The 21,272-nt window shown below is 37.2% G+C and overlaps 2 pseudogenes; one reads left to right on the top strand and one right to left on the bottom strand.

The window, feature by feature from the left end:
- The first annotated feature begins 7,160 nt into the window (after positions 1 to 7,160).
- LOC118012802 lies at positions 7,161 to 7,291 on the top strand (annotated as a pseudogene).
- A 1,559-nt stretch (positions 7,292 to 8,850) lies between these two features.
- On the bottom strand, positions 8,851 to 14,433 carry LOC118011677 (annotated as a pseudogene).
- Positions 14,434 to 21,272: the final 6,839 nt, after the last annotated feature.

Genomic DNA, 21,272 nt, shown 5'->3' on the forward strand with positions numbered 1-21,272 from the left:
TAACCAATTAAAATATTTACAGAAAAACTGCCTACTATTACTTGAAAACTGTATCAAAACCACTTGTGAATGACTATTAAGATAATGTGCAGAGAAAAGAGCCAGAAGTATTTCTAAACATTATTTTATTTATGTTCCACATTAAAAACAAAACAAAACTGAGGACGATATAAGTAACTAGAAATTAGAGGATGTGGATTTGAGTCAGGACTCCTCTGCTTACTCATGATAAAATACAGCAGGTCACAACAATCAGCATCGATTTTTTTCATCTGTCAAATGTAAAGTAAAACACCTGCCTCGATCAAAATTTTATGGATGGTAGTATCTGAAGGTGACTTACAAAGTGTTATAAGTTTGAAAGTGTTGAACTTTTAAAACAAATGCAATTTGAGATAGGTATTTCATGTTATTGAAACACTATCGTGTCATGATTTGGAATACTTAAAAGAATAAGAAGAATGTTAGGTATTCTGGAAAGGGGATTTAGGAGGTAAAATAGGGAAGGTACAACTGACCAGTCTTTTAAGACATTTCAATGCAGTTTATACAATTGAGCATAGAGCGGGCGCCCAGGTGGCTCAGTTGGGTAAGCAACTGCCTTTGGCTCAGGTCATGATCCTGGAGTCCCTGGATCGAGTCCCGCATCGGGCTCCCTGCTCGGCAGGGAGTCTGCTTCGTCCTCTGACCCTATCCCCTCTCATGTGTTCTCTCTCTCTCATTCTCTCTCTCTCAAAAAAAAAAAAAAAAAAAACCACAATTGAGCATAGAGCATTTTCACTTGGAAGACCATTTCATAGTCCTGCTAAACTCATTTTGTCTGAAATAGGTATCTTTGTACATAATTCGGTTCCCCTGTCTTCTGATTCCTATACGTATCCCAGAGAATTGCTGTCTGCCAAGATACCCCACCTTCTAACCTTACCTTCTTCCTTACAGCTCCCTTCACTCTCTTGCATCTACATATTAACTGCCAAATCATTTTTTTTAAACTCCCAATCTTTCTCAAATCATCCAATTCTTTCCTCTATCTTATCACTACTTAATTCAGACTGCCCTCATCTCTCGTCTATTTTTATACAATAAACTCTTGATTGACATTTCAGCATCTATGAGAGTCTCCACACTGTGGCTGAAGTCAACTGGCAAAATAGATCTCGTCACTGTCATATAAAAATTCCTCCATTGGATGAGAAATGCCCTTAAGATGAACACATATTCTTGGACAGAGCAAAATTATTTTTCATTATTAGGCCTATTGTTGTCTACTTTCAAATCTGATTCTTATAATCTTGCTAGTCTGCCATTTGCCCCTCATCAAGAATTTTTCCTCAGGCCCACTAACTTATGTGGATTCTTGGAAAAAAACAATGATATTTCAATTTAGAGCTCTGTTACATGTTTCCTCTGTCTGGACCCCTTTCTACTGCCCTTCATCCTCTCTTGCATCCCTTCACAAACTTTGATGCATTCTCAGGTTAGACATCACAACCAGGAAGCCTTCTCCAGGCAAAGCTGGGTGTGGATACTCTGTTATGTGCTCTCATGGTAACTTAGTCTCCCATCAAACAATCTTGCAATTGCCTGTCTACTGGTGGGGTCCCTGACCAGAAAACAACCCCTTCAAAATGCAGGCTCAAATCCCTTGAATCTCCTATATCTAAGAGAGTACCACATATTTACTAGGCATTTGATTAAAATGTCTTAAATGAATGAATGACTATATAGGTATCAAATTTTTGGTGCAGTCTGAAGTTCTGGCACTCTTCAGTACACAAATAGGTATAGTGAACTTTCAGCAGGATGGAGATGTAATAGGAAGGGAACTTGGAACTCATTGAGAGGAATGATAGTGTGGGAAAAAAAGTCACAGGAAAGGTGGGAGAGTAGATGTCTCTGAATGATTGATGGAAAATGACCTTCCTAGTAAGTGAAACAAGTGCCTTCTCCTTTACTAAACTGCATAGAGTTGTTGTGAACATTTTTGAAAATAAGCTAAATAGAATCCAGAAAGGAGAGATGGTTGGAAGGCTTCCAAGAATATAGAGTAGTCTGTGGAGACTGAGAGTTAATGGAGATTATAGCATAACTATCAGGAGGGTGAATTACAATCACACTGAAACCCATGTGAAAAGACTTGACATATCTGTAGTCACCACAAATGAGATAAAGAATACTGGTAAGCAAGAATATAGCTGCATGTGGGTAAAAAATAAGCCAAAGAGTTACTGTATTAAGATTGAATATAAATTGTTATTAATAATTTTAATTAGGGGTGCCTGGATGGCTCAGTAAGTTAAAGCGTCTGCCTTTGTCTCAGGTCATGATCCTGGAGTCCAGGGATCAAACCCTGTATCAGGCTCCCTACTCAACAGGGAATCAGCTTCTCCCTCTCCCCTCACCTTGCTCCTGCTCTCTCTTTCTTGCTCTCTCACTCTCTCTCTCAAATAAATAATTAAAATCTTTTTTAAAATTTAATTTATTTAAAGTATTTTTAAAGTTCTGGTGATGCTATAATTATAGTTATATACGTGCATGTATTATTTCATGTAACAAACTCCTTTTGGGATGAACATATTCTATCAGTCAGGATAAGTGATGTTGTATTGAAATAATACATAATCCCAACGTTTTATTGGGTTTCATAATGGAGGTTTATTTATTGCTTCATGCCTAATGTCCATTGTGGATCATCAGGGAATCCAGACTAATTCTATTTACTCAGGTACCCAGATGATAAATGCTCTGTTTGGACATGACCTCCCATGATTATGACAACACAGAGAAATCATTCATTGGTTCTCAAAACCTTCTCTTGAGATGATGGTTGTCATTGTCACTCCTGTTTCATTAACTACAAAAAAATAATGTATTCTACCCAACTTCAAAAGACGTGGGAAAGTGAGATCTTACCAAATGCCTGCATGGAGAAACAGAATATTTTTGAACAGTTCTAATGATAGCTTTGAATGGATCACAGAAGTAGGGGAGTGAAAAATCTTATTCTGGGCCCTAATCAATAAAATGATACTAAGAAAGTAGAGCAGAGAAGGAAATTTAGTCTTTGAGAAGTGGAATAAAAGGCCATTGTGAAACAACTAGTCATTGGCAGCGGTATAGCTAGGTTTTAGTTTCAAAATCTTCCTTTCATAGTTTTAGTAGTATATCCTACTGCTTCCACTTTCACATACTTTAAAAAGGGATCAGTGGGACGCCTGGGTGGCTCAGTTGGTTAAGCGACTGCCTTCGGCTCAGGTCATGATCCCGGAGTCCTGGGGTCGAGTCCCGCATTGGGCTCCCAGCTCGGCGGGGAGCCTGCTTCTCCCTCTGACCCTATCCCCTCTCATGCTGTTTCTCTCTCTCTCTTTCTCAAATAAATAAATAAATAAAATCTTAAAAAAAAAAAAGGGATCAGTGAATTCCATATTCCTGTGGCAGTCTGTAATTTTGTTTTGTATCTCTCAATACTCTCCTCATCAACAAATTATCAGAAGAAAGCTAGAGGGGTGCCTGGGTGGCTCAGTCGTTAAGCGTCTGCCTTCGGCTCAGGTCATGATCCCAGGGTCCTGGGATCGAGCCCTGCATCGGGCTCCCTGCTCAGCGGGAAGCCTGCTTCTCCCTCTCCCACTCCCCCTGCTTGTATTCCCTCTCACGCGGTCTCTCTCTGTCAAATAAATAAATAAAATCTTAAAAAAAAAAAAAAAAAGAAGAAGAAAGCTATGGATTAAATGGTACCTTGTATATCAAGACACTTTGGTTTCATAGGTATATAATTATTATTATGTTTAAGAAAACTTTGGTGACCTTCAGTGAGGATATTTTTAAAATCAATATTCAAAAGAAAAAGCATCATTTTTGCTCCCCCCTACCCCCCGGAGACAGATTTGCTTAAACTGCTTAGTTGGGATGGACCAACCTTAGGACAAGTAAAGGTTTCTAACTAAAAGAATGATTTATAAAAACAATCAAATAAATTATGTTTGACTCATATTCTGCATTATCAATGGAGTGGAATGTTAGCATCATCCCATAACTGTTCCTATTAATCTCCAGTCTGAGATGTTGAGCAAATCATCTGCTTGAACAATGATTCAGGAACAACTACTCTCAGGATTCTATCTAACATTATAATTTCAGGAGTAAGAGATAGGATTATGAAACCTAAAAAAATATCCCTTGTACATTTAGAAAATAATGCCACATACTGGGAATATCCACACTTGCTATACCCCCTTTTAGTCCAAAAAAGCTTGGAAGAGATTTAACTGTGATACTTAATCAATCACAATTTGCTAATGATATCAAAGTGGCAGATTCAAGTGCACTTTAGATCATTTGAAAAGCCTTTTATTTTTCATGTATTCCTTTTGTCTGGTGTAGAATAACCTTTAAAACTCTGTCTCAACCCTCTCTTCAGTGCAAAGACAGAGACTAATCACAAATGGGAACTGATTGCTGTTCACCAAACTTGAAATAAAATGCAGGACTAAAGCTTTATATGCAGAAAAGATAGAGTCCTCTTATCTCATATTGAATATGATTGCTGCTTCTCTCCCCCACCCTTTGACACTCATTACCATATTAAGGACATCTTTACAGAGAGGGGAAGGAACTGTAGATTTAAATTTAAGAGTCATATTAGTTCTACTAAAAGTTCTTTAATTTTTGTTTGTTTTACCTGATTTAAGTCTCCATATGTCTCTTCTTTCTCTAATTCTCTTAGAAATTATGGCATTGGCATGATCTCCACCTGAAAATAATTTAAACTCCTGGATTGTTTATGAAAATAAAAAGTGATTTAATTACCCGTTGCTGAGTGTCTTGCTACTTTTCAGAAACACGTATGTACAGAACTCTGCACTTACTGCCCATATCAGAGATTGCACATAGGTTCCCTCTGGGTTAGTTCATGCCTACCAGAGCTTTTATTTGGCTTGTAGTGTCTGTGTGCGTGTGTGTGTGTGTATGCGTGTGTATTCTAAACAAATACATACTATATTAACATAATCATCCAGATTTTTGGCTTCTCTTGAACACAATCAAAAGATCCAATATCCTGTCAGAGAAATTGCTTTTCTTCTATAAGATCTACCCTCCTTGTATATTGCTGTTTTCCTCTACCTAGCCCTTTTTACCCATCAGTGTTTTCTTTCTAATTTCTATAAGCAGTTTTGTTGGTCACCCTTGCTCTATATAAATAACATTACTCGTTCATCAGTGTTATGGGCTCAATTGTGTCCCCCTTCATAAATTCATACATTGTATCTCTAAGCTCCAGAACCTTATAATGTGATCATATTTAAAGATAGGGCCCTTATAAATGTGATTACATCAAAATGAGGCCATGAGGGTGGCTATAATCTGATCTGATTGGTGTGTTTATGAGAAGAGGAAATTTGGACACACATAGAAACCACAGGCAGATATGCACAGAGAGACACAACCGGGTAAAGGGGCACCAAATGGGCAGCCATCTGCGAGCCAAAGAGAGAGGCCTCAAAGGAAACCAACCTACCGACACCTTGATCTTGGACTTCCAGCTTCCAGAACTATAGGAAAATAAACTGCTGTCGTTTAAGCCATCCAGTTTGTGAAATTTTGTTATGGCAGCTCTAGCAAACTGATATGCTCAGTATCACACCCCCACAAAAAAATTTTGAATAGCTTTTTGCCATTCTGCAGAATCAGGATTTTGTTTCTCACCCAATTGGAATGGTGTATGTTAACATTTAGAATACGATGTTCTTACAAACACCCTTGAGGAAGCACCCTGAAAGGAGAGGCCATTTGCCTTTCAGAGACCCAAAGGTAACGAGAAAGGACAGATGTGCCTTGTTTAATAGCAAAGCCAGGACTGAGAATTGAAAGACCCATTTCAAACATGAGCCTCCAAGCAATAGTCACAAGCAGTGTAGGTACTGTTTGCTGTAGAGCTGCATTCATGGGGAACTGCATACTAATACTTCAGAAGGGGTAACTGCTTACCAATGCACAGAATGAAGGTCATGATTTCCCTGAGGAATTCTTTAGGGGAGGGCAGCTAGTTGAAAAGCATCATAAAGGGAAATTGCAAGTAACCAGCACTTAGATAATACAGGTGAGATAGGTCTGATTCCTGAGGCCCTTTCCCTTCTTGCTCCCAACTCCAGGCAACTAGGGGTCTGCTGGGACTAATCCTATTGGCAGTTTTTCAACTTGTCCAATCTATCCTAACACTCTGAACATCTCTGGGCACTGCCTAATATATATGAACACTCCCACCCACTTCATGTAACCTCTTCCTTATTCTCATTCCCAAACCATTCCATACTTTATTTTTCCTCTGTTTCTCTTTTTCAAAAACCTTCTATTCTCTGAAATAGCATACCCCAGCAAATCAACTTCTTAACAGAGTTGGCTACACAATACATGGGGACCTGTGTCAAATAAAGATGGAGCCCCTATGCTTAAGAATCAGGAAAAAAGTACAGTAAAAAGTACTAAAATAAGCCTTTTTCTTTTAAAAATATTTTATTATATACTTATTAACAATGGATATATCAGTAACAACAAACTTGCAAAACAAGATTGCAAAAAAATAATATTTTGGTATAATTTTATATAATACAATAAATAATAATACTTTATTAATGTGACAGAAGATTTTTCTGGCTTACGTTTCAGAAATTTTGTATATTTGGCCATTAACTCCTTTTCAATCAACATAATTGAAGGTGACTTTAGTCAATCTTGGCAAATGTAAGTTTGTAAATAATTTTTGATTTTGAGAAAACTTTCTGCTGGTGCAACTGTTACTAGAACTCTTCATAGTATTTTATAGGTTTTGAAAACATTGGGATACATTTCTGATAAATTATTTTGAAATATAAATTTTAGTATGTCTAAGGCTGATCATTCTTGAGAAACAGTTTTTTTAGAGACAGTTAACCCTTCATATAAATCAGTTTCAGATGGCTGTTATAACTAATAATATAAATCTAATATAATTAATATTTTAAATGTGAATTGATATAATAGCATTTTAATGTTTTCACTGACATTTCCTGTAACTACTGGTTATTGTACAAGAGACAGAAATGGCTTCATGACTTGTATATAATTCAAAATTTCAACATACTCGTCCATGTATTTTATAGCTATAACTTCAATTACAAGAAAACAGCTTTGCGCAGTGGCAGTATTGTAGCCAATGAGGTTTATCCGAGGCGCGATTATTGCTAATTGATAACTTCAATTACAAGAAAACAAATAGTTTTAAAACTGCCTTCTTCATTAGTAATTGATTCATCCAAAGTTTCAAGTAAAAATATCGTTTTTTCTGTCAAGTGTGGCCATTCTAAATTTAATTTCTATTACATCTGTGGCTCTGTGCTTTGAAATACGGCAGCAGATTGTAAACTGAAAAATTCTATTATCTTTCTTTCATCCTTTACTGCAATGTTTATGTGGACATTTTTATTTTCTGATAATGCCCAGACAACATTTAGTGCCTGCTAGCTAACTTGGCCTGCACGGGGGTTCAGGCCAGGGCTTTGCTATCTGTGAGATGCTGCAGGCACAGACTTGTGGGCTTGGTGCTGCCCCATTCAAAGCCCTCCTCTCTCAAGGAGCCACAGCACCTGCCACCATCTCTCACCGCTATGGCTGCTGTTCTGGCCCTTGCTTCTGCCAATCTAGACCTTGGTCCACACCTGGCCACTCCCGTGGGGCACTGGAAAGACTAGACCGCCCTAGGTGTGTGTTTGTGGTGCCCTGGGGTGTATGCCAAATGCTTGGCACATTATCTTTCCCGCAGCCCTGCTCCTCCTAAATTCTTAATCCCATCGAATTGAGACATCATGCATTCAGTTGCCCAAGCATGTTGTCCAAGCATTCCTTTGATTCTGTCTTCTCTTACACATCCTCTCTACCAATATCTAAGTTTTCTTATCTTACTGGAATTGTCAGCAGTATTTAACATAATTGAGTACGCATATTTGATCGATATCCTCTCTCACTTGCCTTTTAGGGCACTACGCTTCTCTTATTTTCTTCTCCCACTCACTGGTGTCATTCAATCTCCTTTGGGTTTTCTTTTCTTCTCCTAATCTCTTAATGTTGACATTCCCCACAGCTAGGTCCTTAGCTCTCTTCTCTTCTCTATCTGCACCCATCCCCTTGGCTATTTCATGGCTTTAAATATTATCTCAGCACTGATGACCATCACATGACGTCTCTAGTCCAGACATCTTTCCAAAGTCCAGATGCATATATCCCTCTCTGCTCGGATGTTCAGTAAATGTTCCAAACTTAACATGTCCCAAACTGAACTTCCAATCTCCCCTAAAGCCTGCTCCATGCTCCCTTTTCATATTTCATTTAATTACAACTCCACTCTCTTTGCTGGTAGGTCAAAAAGGGTATTGTCCTCACACTTAATATCCAGTCCCTCAGGAAATCCTATTAGCTTGACGTTTAAAATAAATCCAGCTTCTGGCCACTTGTCACCATTTCCACTTGACTTCCTACCACCACCCCAGATATAGCCACTACCATCTCTGGCCAGAATTCCTGCCATAGTTTCTTAACAAATTTTACAGTTCATCCTTGTTTCCCTACACTCTAATCTCCCTGAGCCAGTCACTATTAAATCTCTCAACATGGAAGTCCAGTCATAACATCCCTGCTCAAAACCCGTAAATGTCTTTCTTTCTTGCTCAGGCTAAAGCTGATGCACTTACAATGCTCTACCAGGACTTTAGTGATCTGGATTCTATTACCACTTTGACTCCTCTGGCCCTCATGTTCCTCTAACATATTAGGTGTGCTTCTCCTGCCTTAGGGCCTCCGTGCCACCATTCCCCCTGCCTGCTATGCTGTGCCACCAATTTTCACATGACTCACCTTCTTCAAGTCTTCTTCAAGCCACCTGTCCTCTGGCTCACCAGGTTTTGCACTTATTCTAATCTGCCATTCAGGTACCACAGAGCCCTTTTCTACATTTCCAATATCTGCAGGCAGGTATGGCCATGATCGACTCTCCTCTTTTAATGACCTTGAGAACTATGGAGGTGGCAGATCTTGGTAAGTCGCCTCTTCAAGTTTAGAGACTGCAAATGTTCCTTTTTTGGTGGTCTCTTCATGAATCTCTAGGAATTTGCTTTACAAGAGCTATGTATGTTGCATTCTCTAAGGATAACTTATTTTGCAGAACTGATGACACAGAATCCAACAGAAGACATTGACTGCTCTTTTGCCAACTGAAGTCAATTTCTGTAGCAGCTGTGCAGGGAACCCTCAGCTGCTATTTGATAACAGCTCTTGTATTTAGGTCCTGCTGTGTAAATGATGTGGGTGGCTATATTAAATCCTTTTGTCAATTTTGTTTCACCTGTTCAGCAGCCTTTAAGATTTTGGAGTTCCTCTTTCAAATCAGGACCCACAGGTAGGAAGATATTTTCTGCCACAGGATTCTTATCTGTGAGACATTCACTGCTGGTATGCACAATTGTTGTATACGTCGGTAATGTCACATCTCCTTGCCAAAGTAGCACTTTTTCACTGACATCCTTATTATAAAAAAAAAGTGATTTAATAGTGTCTTCCATAAATTTTTCAATTGCAGTATTAGAAGCACTTAATTCATCTTCACACAAGTGGCCAGCTCTCTGTACCCATCTACATCCACAAACTGGAAAGGTGCACCTATGGTATCTATGGAATGGAAACTTCAGCTTGTCTTTTTTTCAAATTCCTCCACAATTCAGTATTCACTGGAGATTTTTGAGCATTCTGCTGGTCTCATCCGGTGGTAAGCAAGGCAGGTGAAGCTCCTTATGGAAAGTGACCAAGCATGTCAAAGTGTCTATCACATAATAAAAGCTCAATAATTATTTTAATTACTTTCTATACTTCTTCCTTAACTTCCATAATTAGTCATATGGTTGTACTTCTCATACTTCATTATAATTGCTTGCTCACTTACCAGAACCCTTCACTAAACTATTAGTTTTTTGAGGGCAAGGAATATGATGAGTTTGCATTCATTCTCCCAGAATCTATAAATGAATGGGTTGATTGAATGAAGCCCATATAAATTAGTTGCAGGGTTCTACATTAGTGGACAATTTCAAGCATTGGGTGGATAATGATTCAGGAAGTTATTATAAAAGGAATTAGATCAAATGGCTCAATATCCACCCCTATGCCTTACATCTGTGAATGGCAACAGTGCTACCTATCAAAATATACTTCATATTTTGAACACAGAAGTACTGCAAGAGTAGAAATTATAAAAAAATGATGTATTATTTTCAGGTTACTAGATATGTTAAGGCAGAAAATAGACTAGTTATTTTAAGAAATTTGTCAGCAATGGTTGAAATAAAAATGTTTCTCTTAGCGTTGCATTATCCAGAACTATTAATTTATCACATATTAATTTCTTCAAGTATATTAGTGTATCAAACATTACTATGTAAAAAGAGAAACCAACGATTGTAGATTAATTTAGAAAATATAATTTTAAAGGCACACTTGTGTGTAAAAGCATAAAGCTGTGAAAAATTCATAAAAACATTTATAAAAATAAAGCTATACATAATTATCAATGATTACAAAATTTAAGAAGAGGAACATGGTCATAACTTCCCAGAGAGCAATTTATCAATTTCCTAGGTATCTTGCGGGAGATTTCCTAATTTTATCCTACTGTAGTTGAAAAATTTAAATCCAAGTTACAAGGTATGTCTTATTCCCTAATGACAAAGCTTTAGATTATATAAGATGAAAATTTGTATGATATTAGAACTAATTCATATCAACATGAGGGTGAAAACATTTTATATTTGTGCAATTTTTCCATTAATTATGTAGAATAGGGTTCTTCAACTGGAATGCAGTTGGTGAGATGAGGTTCTAGGTTATCCATGTACCATGCAGAAATCTTTGCATTAAAGAAGTGTTCTTTATGGTCCAGTATGGTAGCCACTAGCCACAAGAGACTATTTAACACTTGAAATGTGTCTAGTGCAACTGAGCAACTGAATTTTTAATTTAATTTAATTAAAATGCAACTTGAACCATAGGGTGCTAGTGGCTCCCATACTGGATAGTGCAAATCTAAAGAAATTTCTCCTATGTCCTGAACTGGGCCAGAAGTTAATAGACATTTCTAATCTATCTCTATATTACGTGTGAAAATACATTAACTGGTACATTTCCTCACATACTGAATATGGTGCAAGAGTAAAAATCTTTTCAGGATGCCATTTGTATAAATCTGAATTTCCTTGGAAAGAACCAGTGATGAAATTTAGATCCATGAAAATTAGGCTGCTTGCATTATAACTGTTCATTATTTAGGCATACAGAGTGTGACATGATGTAACCCTACATCATTACATGTGTACATATATTTATATTATGTCATCAGTTTGAATTGTTTATCCAAGAGAAACAGCTATTTTAAAAATGCAGATAAAGTAGTGACTGAAATACTTCTTGGCATCCATTCTATTACTGCACAGGTTTCACTTCCTGTAGTTTCATAAGACACATAAATGATGAAAACAAAAATGTGTTGGGAAAGAATATGACATAAAATTGATTTTTAAAAAAGCATGAGCTACAATCCTGGTATGGCTAGAACTGATGTTCTCACAGGTGGGAAAAAATGTTTACTAGATATTTTAGAACATATTATTATTGAAATTGAACTAGATAATATTTAAGTTTTGGAAGTATATGCACATTATCTCATTAGCCTCTTAAAGCAGGTGTCATTAAGTGAATACACTTTGGAAAGTTAACTTACAAATGTTACCAATAAAATGTGTTAGTATTGACAAGTCAGAACAGCAGTTAATTTGCTATCATTTTATATCTACCTATGATATCCATCATCATTTTGGATGTTCAAGTAAGTAAACCTAACTAAACCTAACCAAATAGGCAAATATGTCTGGGCACTACTTCTAGGCATTTTGTCGTTAGACAGAATAGACAGCTTCAAAAAAAAAAAAAAAAAAAAAAAGAATAGACAGCTTCTGTGATCCTAGATTTTAAATTTATGTTCCAAACAGACATACATTTCACGGATAATATAAACAAAACCAATGATATTCTTTACCACTTAGCAATGCATTCTTTAGTGAAAGTGGGATTACTTTTAAATATTATATTTTAAAAGACAAAGAAGAGGTTGAACCTGAGTAAATCCAAATAATGCATATAGTTGTTGAACTTCTCATAATACCTCTTAAAAATATTTTCTTTCAACATGGTTTCTACCCTGCATACTGTGATAAATTTTTGATACAATTTAAAATAAAGTACACATAAAATGCAATCATAAAATTAAAAAAAAAGAAAATGTAAATGACAAGAATTTGGAGAAATTAAATACTCCAAGAACATAGGCTAATACAGTTACTGTAATTGAACATGAAATTTAGCTCAAAGTTTTCTAGAAATAAAAATTAAAAAAAAAATAAAAAGAAAGCCCCAAATGTCCCATAGTGTTATAGATGACTATGGTATTGTAAATATGAAAGTGGATGAGTAATTTGACATTTATAATATTGTCTTTTATATTAAAATAAATGTGACAATAGAAACATTATTTTTCTCAAAACTGAATTCTAGAAGTAATTTATTAATAATCTTTATGCGAGTCATATTGAACAACATGATGGGAGATTTCCTCAAAAGTGCTTTTGCAGAAGATGCAAGGACATATTTCACGTGACCATTTCACTTGGATGTTTTATTCTAAGGAAGTAGGTTAATGATGTCCAGGTATATGGATTTCTGATTCTAAATTGATTTTTCATAAAGCTTAGAAATTAGAAGATAAACATTTAGTTAGCAAGTGTCTCAGTCATCCTTTTTCAAATATAGATTCTCTAAGTTATACTTCAAACAGGAAGATTGCAGGAGCCCAAGACTGAACTGTAATAAATGTATGGAGACAAATGTGTATTTTTTTTTAATTTTTAAAAAAATATTTTATTTATTTATTTGACTGAGAGACAGCGAGATAGGGAACACAAGCAGGGGAAGCTGCAGGCAGAGGGAGAAGCAGGCCTCCCAAGGAACAGGGAGTCCGATGCGGGGCTCGATCCCAGGACCCCGGGATCATGACCGGAGCCGAGAGGAGATGTTTAACCGACTGAGCCACCCAGGTGCCCCGACAAATGTGTATTAACAACATTAACAATTCCCACTCCTTGTGCAAACTGTGTGTCATAGCACAGTATTTATTCTCTTTCAAAACTATAGTTTATTCAAAATAGAGGGAAAAATTCTTATATATGTACAGGGATAGATCACAGAATCTATTCAAAACTGACTCAAATATTTCCCAGTCAATAGTATGGGCTCTGCTGGATTAACTGAATAAATACTCACTTGACAAGCTAGATTTCCACATCATAGAGCACAGACTAAATTAATCTGTCTAGAAAAAAATTGAGAGCAGGTATGATTATCCACCTTGGCCATTAAATTAATTACTACTACACATTGGAATATATAACATTTGCATGGTTCTACAAGGATTTAATTAATATGTATTCCCAGACCAATATTTGAATGACTACAGTATATGGTAATTATAATCAAATATCACTCTTTAACTTTTATTTTCTTTTTGGTTATTTAATAATTCATCTGGAATTTTTGATACAAAAATAAAAATCTTCTGGAAAAAACAATCTTCTGGCATAGTATATGTGATTCTATAGACTTCAAGGAAGTTTGGCATCAAAAGCTATTTCTTGCATTTATTCATATTTTCCTCATTTGACAAAAGCTATGCTTTAAAATGGTCTTGGGCACCTGGGTGGCTCAGTTGGTTAAGCGACTGCCTTCAGCTCAGGTCATGATCCTGGAGTCCCTGGATCGAGTCCCGCATCGGGCTCCTTGCTCGGTGGGGAGTCTGCTTCTCCCTCTGACCCTCCCCACTCTCATGTGCTCTCTCTCATTCTCTCTCTCTCAAATAAATAAATAAAAATCTTAAAAAAAAAATAAAAAAAAATAAAATGGTCTTAAAGTTTACTCATCTTTTGTTTATCTTAATATAAATTATGTATTTGAATTTCTGTCTCTTTTGTGATAGGGATAATATTCAAATTCATGAAACTTCCATAAATTAACATTTGGATGTTTATTTCTCTGTGCTTCAATATAACTGGATACATACTTCTATTATGTAACAGTTATGCTGAATTTTATTTGTTCATAAATTTGTCTTTCAACCTTAGCTGCAAACTGGAAGCAATTGGGAAGCTTTACAAATACTGATGCCTCGACTCCCTCTAACCCAAGATTCTGATTTAATTGATCTGGGGTCATATCTGAGCACTGGTAGTGTTCAAAATTGTCCCAGTGGTTCTTATGGCCAAGTTGAGAATTACTGCTCTCAACTGTAAGATTCTTAAGGGTAGGAGCCATGGCTTATTCATCCTTATATTTGCTTAACACAGTGCCTGCCATATGTATTTAATTTCAGAACATATGTTACTGGATATTATCCAATAATAAAAACCCAATCATGTAGTTAACCTCACAAAGGTATTCCAAGTCTTTTAAAAAGCCAATTTTTTTTTGCTATTCTCAATACTTTAGGTTTTTCTCTCAGCAATTTTCATTTTCTTTCTTAGGATGAAAATTTGTCAATTTTTTTATCCTTCATGGGCAAAACAGAAAACAAGAAAAAATATGCTATTATGTTACCTGCTGAACAAAAACTAAGTATTGTGATTAATTTCTCTTATTTAAAAAAATCATCTGGCCTCTCCCTTTTCAATATGATCTCTCTTAACCCCTCATTCCTTCAGTATTTACTTTACAATTAAATAAATTATGTTCCTAAATGTCATGTACACAAGATTGGCTTGCTTTAGAAATAAATTATTTTCTGTACAGGTATTTTGAACCCAAACCTCACCTGAACATGATTTTAAATTAGTGGTTCTCAACCAGAGTCATTTGGCAATGTCTGGGGACATTTTTTGTTGTCACAACTTGGGGGAGGGGAGTGCCACTGGAATCTAGTGGGTAGAGGCCAGGGATGCTGCTAAACATCCCACAATGCACTGGACAACTTTCACAATGAAGAATCATTGGGCCAAAATGTCAATAGTACTGAGGTTGAGAAACAAATGCAAATTAAATACAAATGTAAATTAAACATAATTATTTTTAAATAAATTATATTATCTTTCCATGGTATCCTTTCATTCTAAAGAAAAATCAATGAAATGACCAAAATTTATGCTTGCCAGACGTGCTGATACTGTAAGGTATCAGAAATAAAAATTCAAAACATTCTACAGAAATGGAACTATGGAAGTGTGTCAAGAATTTCCACCACTGAAATAAAAGGTCACTAGGGGCTTCCTGTTTCACGCTAGTGAAATGTAAATTTCAAGGCCAGGCTTGCTCTAGATATGTTGTGAAATTTGTCACTGTTCTCCCTTCTTTTACTCAATACACTTTCTGTTTTCAAGATGTTTTTACCAGGCATTCATTCATTCATTCATTCACAAATCTTCCTTCATTGTCTTGGTGACCCCTATGCCTCCTTTATTGTATGAGATTGGAAACTTCCATTGATTCATTTATCAATAATCAATCTCCTAGCCATAGCCAATCTATAAAGCTTCCCATCAGAATTTAATGCTTTGAGTGATATCTCTGGAGTGGATGGTGTGGTGTGCCACTCATATCTCCCTTTCAAATGGAAGCACTCATTCCACCAGCTTCCAAGAGTGTTGGCTACTGACAGTTCATAGCTGCATCTCTCTATGGGAATTGCCTTTCCAGAGGCAGCCTGCATGGAGTGAACAGCATACGAGAGGCTACAAAACCCCAGACATTTTGCATTAATTTGGGACAGTTTTGAAGACTTTTTTCCAGATTTAGGACTCCACATGATATTGGCGTTGGCTAAAACCTCTATTGTAACTTACCACAGTTCAACTTTTCCCTTTGCTGAATACTGGCACCCTCAGTTCCTTACAGGTGTTCCTGGGAGCATCCCTACTAAAATTCCTGCTTAAATATCTCAATGTCATTGTATGTTTCCAGAAAAAATTGACCTAAGATAATAATACACTGGAATGGGATTTGGAAACTTGTCATCCTTTGTTTTACTGGCCCTGAGAATTTCATCACTAGTGGTAAGTGGAGTATTGATTTTTCCTGATGTGTAATAGGGTCAATTATTAAAGTTTCCTTTGTTTGTGAGCAAGTATTAAAAAACAATGGAAGGGAGGCAATGGCCAGTGCAATACCTCAGGTGTTTGAGAGAAAGAGTATTAATAATTGTAAAGGCTTTCAAGTTGGAAGGGTTTTTGGTAAGTGTATTAGATAAATAAAATAATAGGCTGAAGGTGATTATTGACAATGCAAAAGAAATTATAAATGTCAAAGAAGTACCTTGGTAGCATATAAAGATATAGTCATTCCTGGCAGCCAGAAGGTAGAAGAAATGAAGTGTCAGGCCCAGCACTTACTAAAAATGGATCTCTAGAGAAGGTAAAACTCTCAATCCCCACATCTGCTACATCAAGATTAGAACAGTGATTTGGAAGGTGTGGGACACTGAGGCTTGGAATAATTACATCTGGGGTTGGTGCACTCAAGAATTTTAAAATGCCAGATCTTCCCTGAACATTCTGGTTCTATAGATCACGATTCCTATTAAAATCTAGCTTTCCTCTCTTGGTGAAGAAAATGCAAAGAACTCTGTTTTGTATTCCCACACAAACATTTTTCAATGTCTACCACCACCTCTCCTCCTGACCAATATACCAATAATAATATAACATCCAGGAAAATGCTGGGAGCTACAGGTTCTAGCCAATATGAGGACACTGAAGACAGCATAGAGAGTATATGGGACAGGGTATTGAAAATGATGGATTAAGGGGGCTGAGGTACAAAGTTGGATAAGAAAGAGTTTATCCATATAAGAGCATTCTTCCATGATATAACATTTGACATCCTGGCAAGGACTCAGAGAGATGACACTAATATACTAGAATGTCTCTTAGAAGGTTGAATAAAGCAATGGTCCACCCAAAGTGAAATGCAAATACTGCCTGCCATGGCAAACAGTGAGTAAGAAGTTGAAAGACTCAGAGAAGTGGGAATGCTAACATGGATATATCATATAAAACCAAAACTCACTATTTAATGATTAACTAAAGGAAAGATCAAATCCCCGATGAGGAAAGACTCTGCTATACCATGGTAAGTTTGTATAGCAATGACTTTTCCATCCTTCTCTAAAGGATCCGTGACCATTTGCTTATGTAACTGTGTGTTTGGAAAGGGGAATACTCAAACATTAGAAGCACTATTAGACATGGAATCTAAGTTGAAATAAATACTCAAGGACCTGGAGTATCACTATGCTTTCCATGTTAGGGTAGACACATAAAAGATCAGGTAATAAACCCATGTCCAGGTTACAATAGGTAATAAATCTAGGTCCAGCTTGCAATGGGCCTACTTGTTCACAGATCCATTCCGTAATCATTTCCCTGAGCTGCGAATGTACAATTAAAATTGATAATACCTGCTTGACCTGTGGGGTAAGAGCTATCATAGAGGGGAGGGCACAGTGGAAGCCTCTGAAACTGATACCTACCTTCAACAAACATATTAAAACAAAACAGTGTTTCATCTTAGGCACAATTAGAGATTAATAGCGTCTTAAGGACTTAAAGAATATAGGAGTGGTAGTCCACATCACATCGCTATTTAACGAGCCTATTCCTTAACCAACCAACAAACAAAGTACTAGCAGAAGAAAGTTCCCTACTGCAAACAACAAAGTAGTACCCCATTTGAAGCTGCTGCACTGAATATATCATTGCTAGAACCAATTGACTCAACTAGTGTACAAAATGTATGATTTTGATTGATCTGGCTTAGGCATTCATCTCCATTACTACGAGAAAGGAAGATCAAAAGAAGTACGTTTGTGTGGGACAAGCAGCAGTGTACATTTTCAGCTTTGCTTCAGGGCTAAGCTAGCTCTATACTTAGTCTATTGTATCAATGGTATCAGGTTAATCAAACTGGATAACAAGAAGCAGCAAACGCATTGGAGGCCTTGGTGTGACACATGCACTGTAGAGGTGGGACACAAGCCTTACAAAGATTAAAGCTTCAGAAATTCAGTTTCCTGGGGTATGCCTGCTCATATCCTCCAAAGTAAAGAACCAATGACTGTATCTTGTACTATCCAGCATAAGAAGGAACCACATTACCAGGTAGACCTTTTTTGGAATCTGGCAACAGCACAATCCACACAAGAGTAGCTCTGCAACAATGTGGTGAAGGGTCACCTTTCCAGTAGACAGAGCTTTGCGTGATCTATCTAATAATCTACTTTGTGTGGAGGAGAAGTGGCTTGGGATAAGAGTACATGTAGAATCATTAATAATGATGAATGTTTTGGCTGGCTAGTCAAGGCTCTAGAAGAAGTATTGGAAGATTAGAGACAAGATCTGAAAAAGAGGCATGTGGATGGATGCAGGAAAGTGAATACAAAGTTAAAAATCTTTGTATTACATATTAATGCTCACCAGAAGGCATTCAAGGGGAGAAAACCAAAAATTAACCACATAAGCACAATGACTTAGCCAGTCTCTATCACTGACAAGAATAATGGGCTCATAAACAGAATGTAGGAATAGAGATAATGCATGGGCTCAAAACTTGGTCTCCAAAAACAAAAACAAAAACAAAAACACTTGGTGATTTGGAGACCAAGCAAAAGGGAGTAAAAGGGAGAAACTCTGAGCCCCCTTTACAACACCATTCCCTGGAGAGACCAACCTACCATTGGCTGCAAATGCATTATATTGAACTCTTTTTATGCTGCAATGGAGTTAATAATTAATTTTGACAAGGATTGCACATATTTGGGGTATAGATTTTCCTTTCTTGCCTTAGCCAACACCACTAGCCAAAGGTTTAGGCAGAGTTTAGTCCCAGTGATAGAGGATACTGAATAAAATTGCTTTGTACTAAGGAGTCCGCTTTATACCAGGGAGGTGCAGCAGTGGGCATATGACTATGGCTACAACATATTCCATACCACCCAGAATCTGCTAGCCTGAATCTGCTAGCCTAATAAAATAAAAAGTCAGTCTTTTGAAGGTATATAGTTGAAGGCCGACTTGAATATGTTGCCCCTTGTGGATGGGACACTTCTAAATGTTATATGGCCTAAATTGTCCTCAATAGCTAAAATACATGGATTCAAGAAACAAGAGATGGAAGTAGGAGAGTGGTCAACTTACCATCATCCCCAGGTCCCACTTAGGGAATCTTTGCATTTAGTCACTGCAAATTTAGATTCTGAGAAACTCAAGCAGCAAAATCCAATAGAAACGTTTGCAATAATAGTTAGGCTCGATATCCAAGCTATCTAGAACACATGTAGCTATTGAGCATTTTAAATGTGGCTAGTGTGACGGAGGAACTTAATTTTCTATTTAATTTAATTTTAATTAATAGAAATGTAAATTTGTATAACCACATGCTTGCTGCTGGCTATAATATTGGACAGCTCAAGTCTAGGGTCTTAATTCCCAGAGAGAAATGGTTTGGCCAGAAAACACAGCAAGAATCCCACTGAACATTTAAATTTAATCTATGATGGCTGCTCATTTTCAGGTCCTCACGCTGAAAAGGCCAGAAGAGAGATCACCAGACTGTAATCAGATCAATTGATTCTAATCATTTGCAGGAGGAAGAGTTTTTGACATATAATGGCATAAGGAAGAATAGGATTATTACCTAGATGATCCCCTAAAGTGTCTTTTGGTACTTCCTAGGCAGTTTTTTCCATAGGCGATTTTTTTTTCCTCTAGGCAATTTTTGACAGTATATGGACAAGTGCAACAGCCAGGGTCTGGGAAGGCGTAGTGAGATGGACTCAGAACTTTCAGAGATTATGTTTAGAGCCACCTAAGCAAGTAGGTTACTTAGAGCAGCACAGATGTCAGCCAAGGGTGAGGACAACCCAGGGTAGGTAGTACAGGAACAAGATGAAAATGACCAGTTGCAGCCTGAGAACAACTGTAGTAGTGATAGAGATACAGAGTGCTCTAATTCTTTCAAAAAATCTTCCTCTTGCAGATTTTTCCAGAAACAAGAACAAACAGAATCAAGGAGTTGTTCTGAGAGGAGAACTTTCCATGAGCAGTGATTAGATGCATAGTAAATGGACTTTGTAGTGAAACACCCAGATTCCCCTTTGAGGAACAAAGCACTCATTTCTTCAGATGACCAGAGTGTTTGCTGCAAAAGACTCACAGCTTTAACTTCTCCAGAGAAGGAACTGCTTTCCCCAAAGTTATGTCTGCTCCGTGGGACCAGCCCCATCCAATGGCTACTCCTTGGGGGATACAAAAGACCTCTAGCTTTGCCTCCATTCGAGATAAAATGGGAAGGGCCACCCCAGCTTCAGGACTCCCTGGGGCTTCAGCTGAGACTTTTTGTTTAATAACACTGCTATTCAATGTCTTCCCTGCACAATTTCTGTTTCCTTCACTCTTTATAGCTCTTGTTCCTGAGTGTATTCTCCAAAACACCTTGTCCACTGACCTCAGAGTTTGTTTCTCGGACACCAACCAAAGACTCAGAGTCCTTGCTTGATCACCTGTTCCATGAAGCACTCTCTGCCTCAGATCTCCACTGTCTCATATGAAAGTTGGCACTTCTCAGAATATCTTGGTCCCTTAGAAAGCCATCACCTGTAGAATGTTTGGAGTTTTTGTTTTCTTCATGTTCCTATAGTCCTTTCTCCACTCCCAAAACCAGTTTCTGACTGGGGAAGTTTAGTCCAGGCAAAGGGTTCTACTTCCTTGGGGTTAAACACTAGACACATTGACTAAATGAAAAAAACAGACACAGGTCAACCTGGTGATTCCTGGGTATGTTTTACAGTATCTGGGCTCTTCTAGATCTCAGACCATATCATTAGTTCTCATGGCTCTGGTTTCACTTCCTTTGCTTCTGTGTATCATAACATTTTCTTCATTGACATGGTTTCATAATTTAGAAAGCCATTTGTACCATCCCAGCTGGAAGGTTTTGTTTTTTGTTTTTTCCCAAGTGTGTTTGCTTTGTAGATGTGAATGGTCTTGTCTCACAGATCCATCTATTTGAGCCTCAGTTGACAGCTGGTATAACCTAATATTATCTAGTCAAAATAGCCCCTAAAGTCACTTGTGAGAAAGAGATGAATTTGAGGATTGGTACTTGTT

The sequence above is a fragment of the Mirounga leonina genome, unplaced genomic scaffold (genome assembly GCF_011800145.1).
Source record: "Mirounga leonina isolate KUSES-001 unplaced genomic scaffold, KU_Mleo_1.0 Mir_151, whole genome shotgun sequence".
Classification (NCBI taxonomy): Eukaryota; Metazoa; Chordata; class Mammalia; order Carnivora; family Phocidae; genus Mirounga; species Mirounga leonina.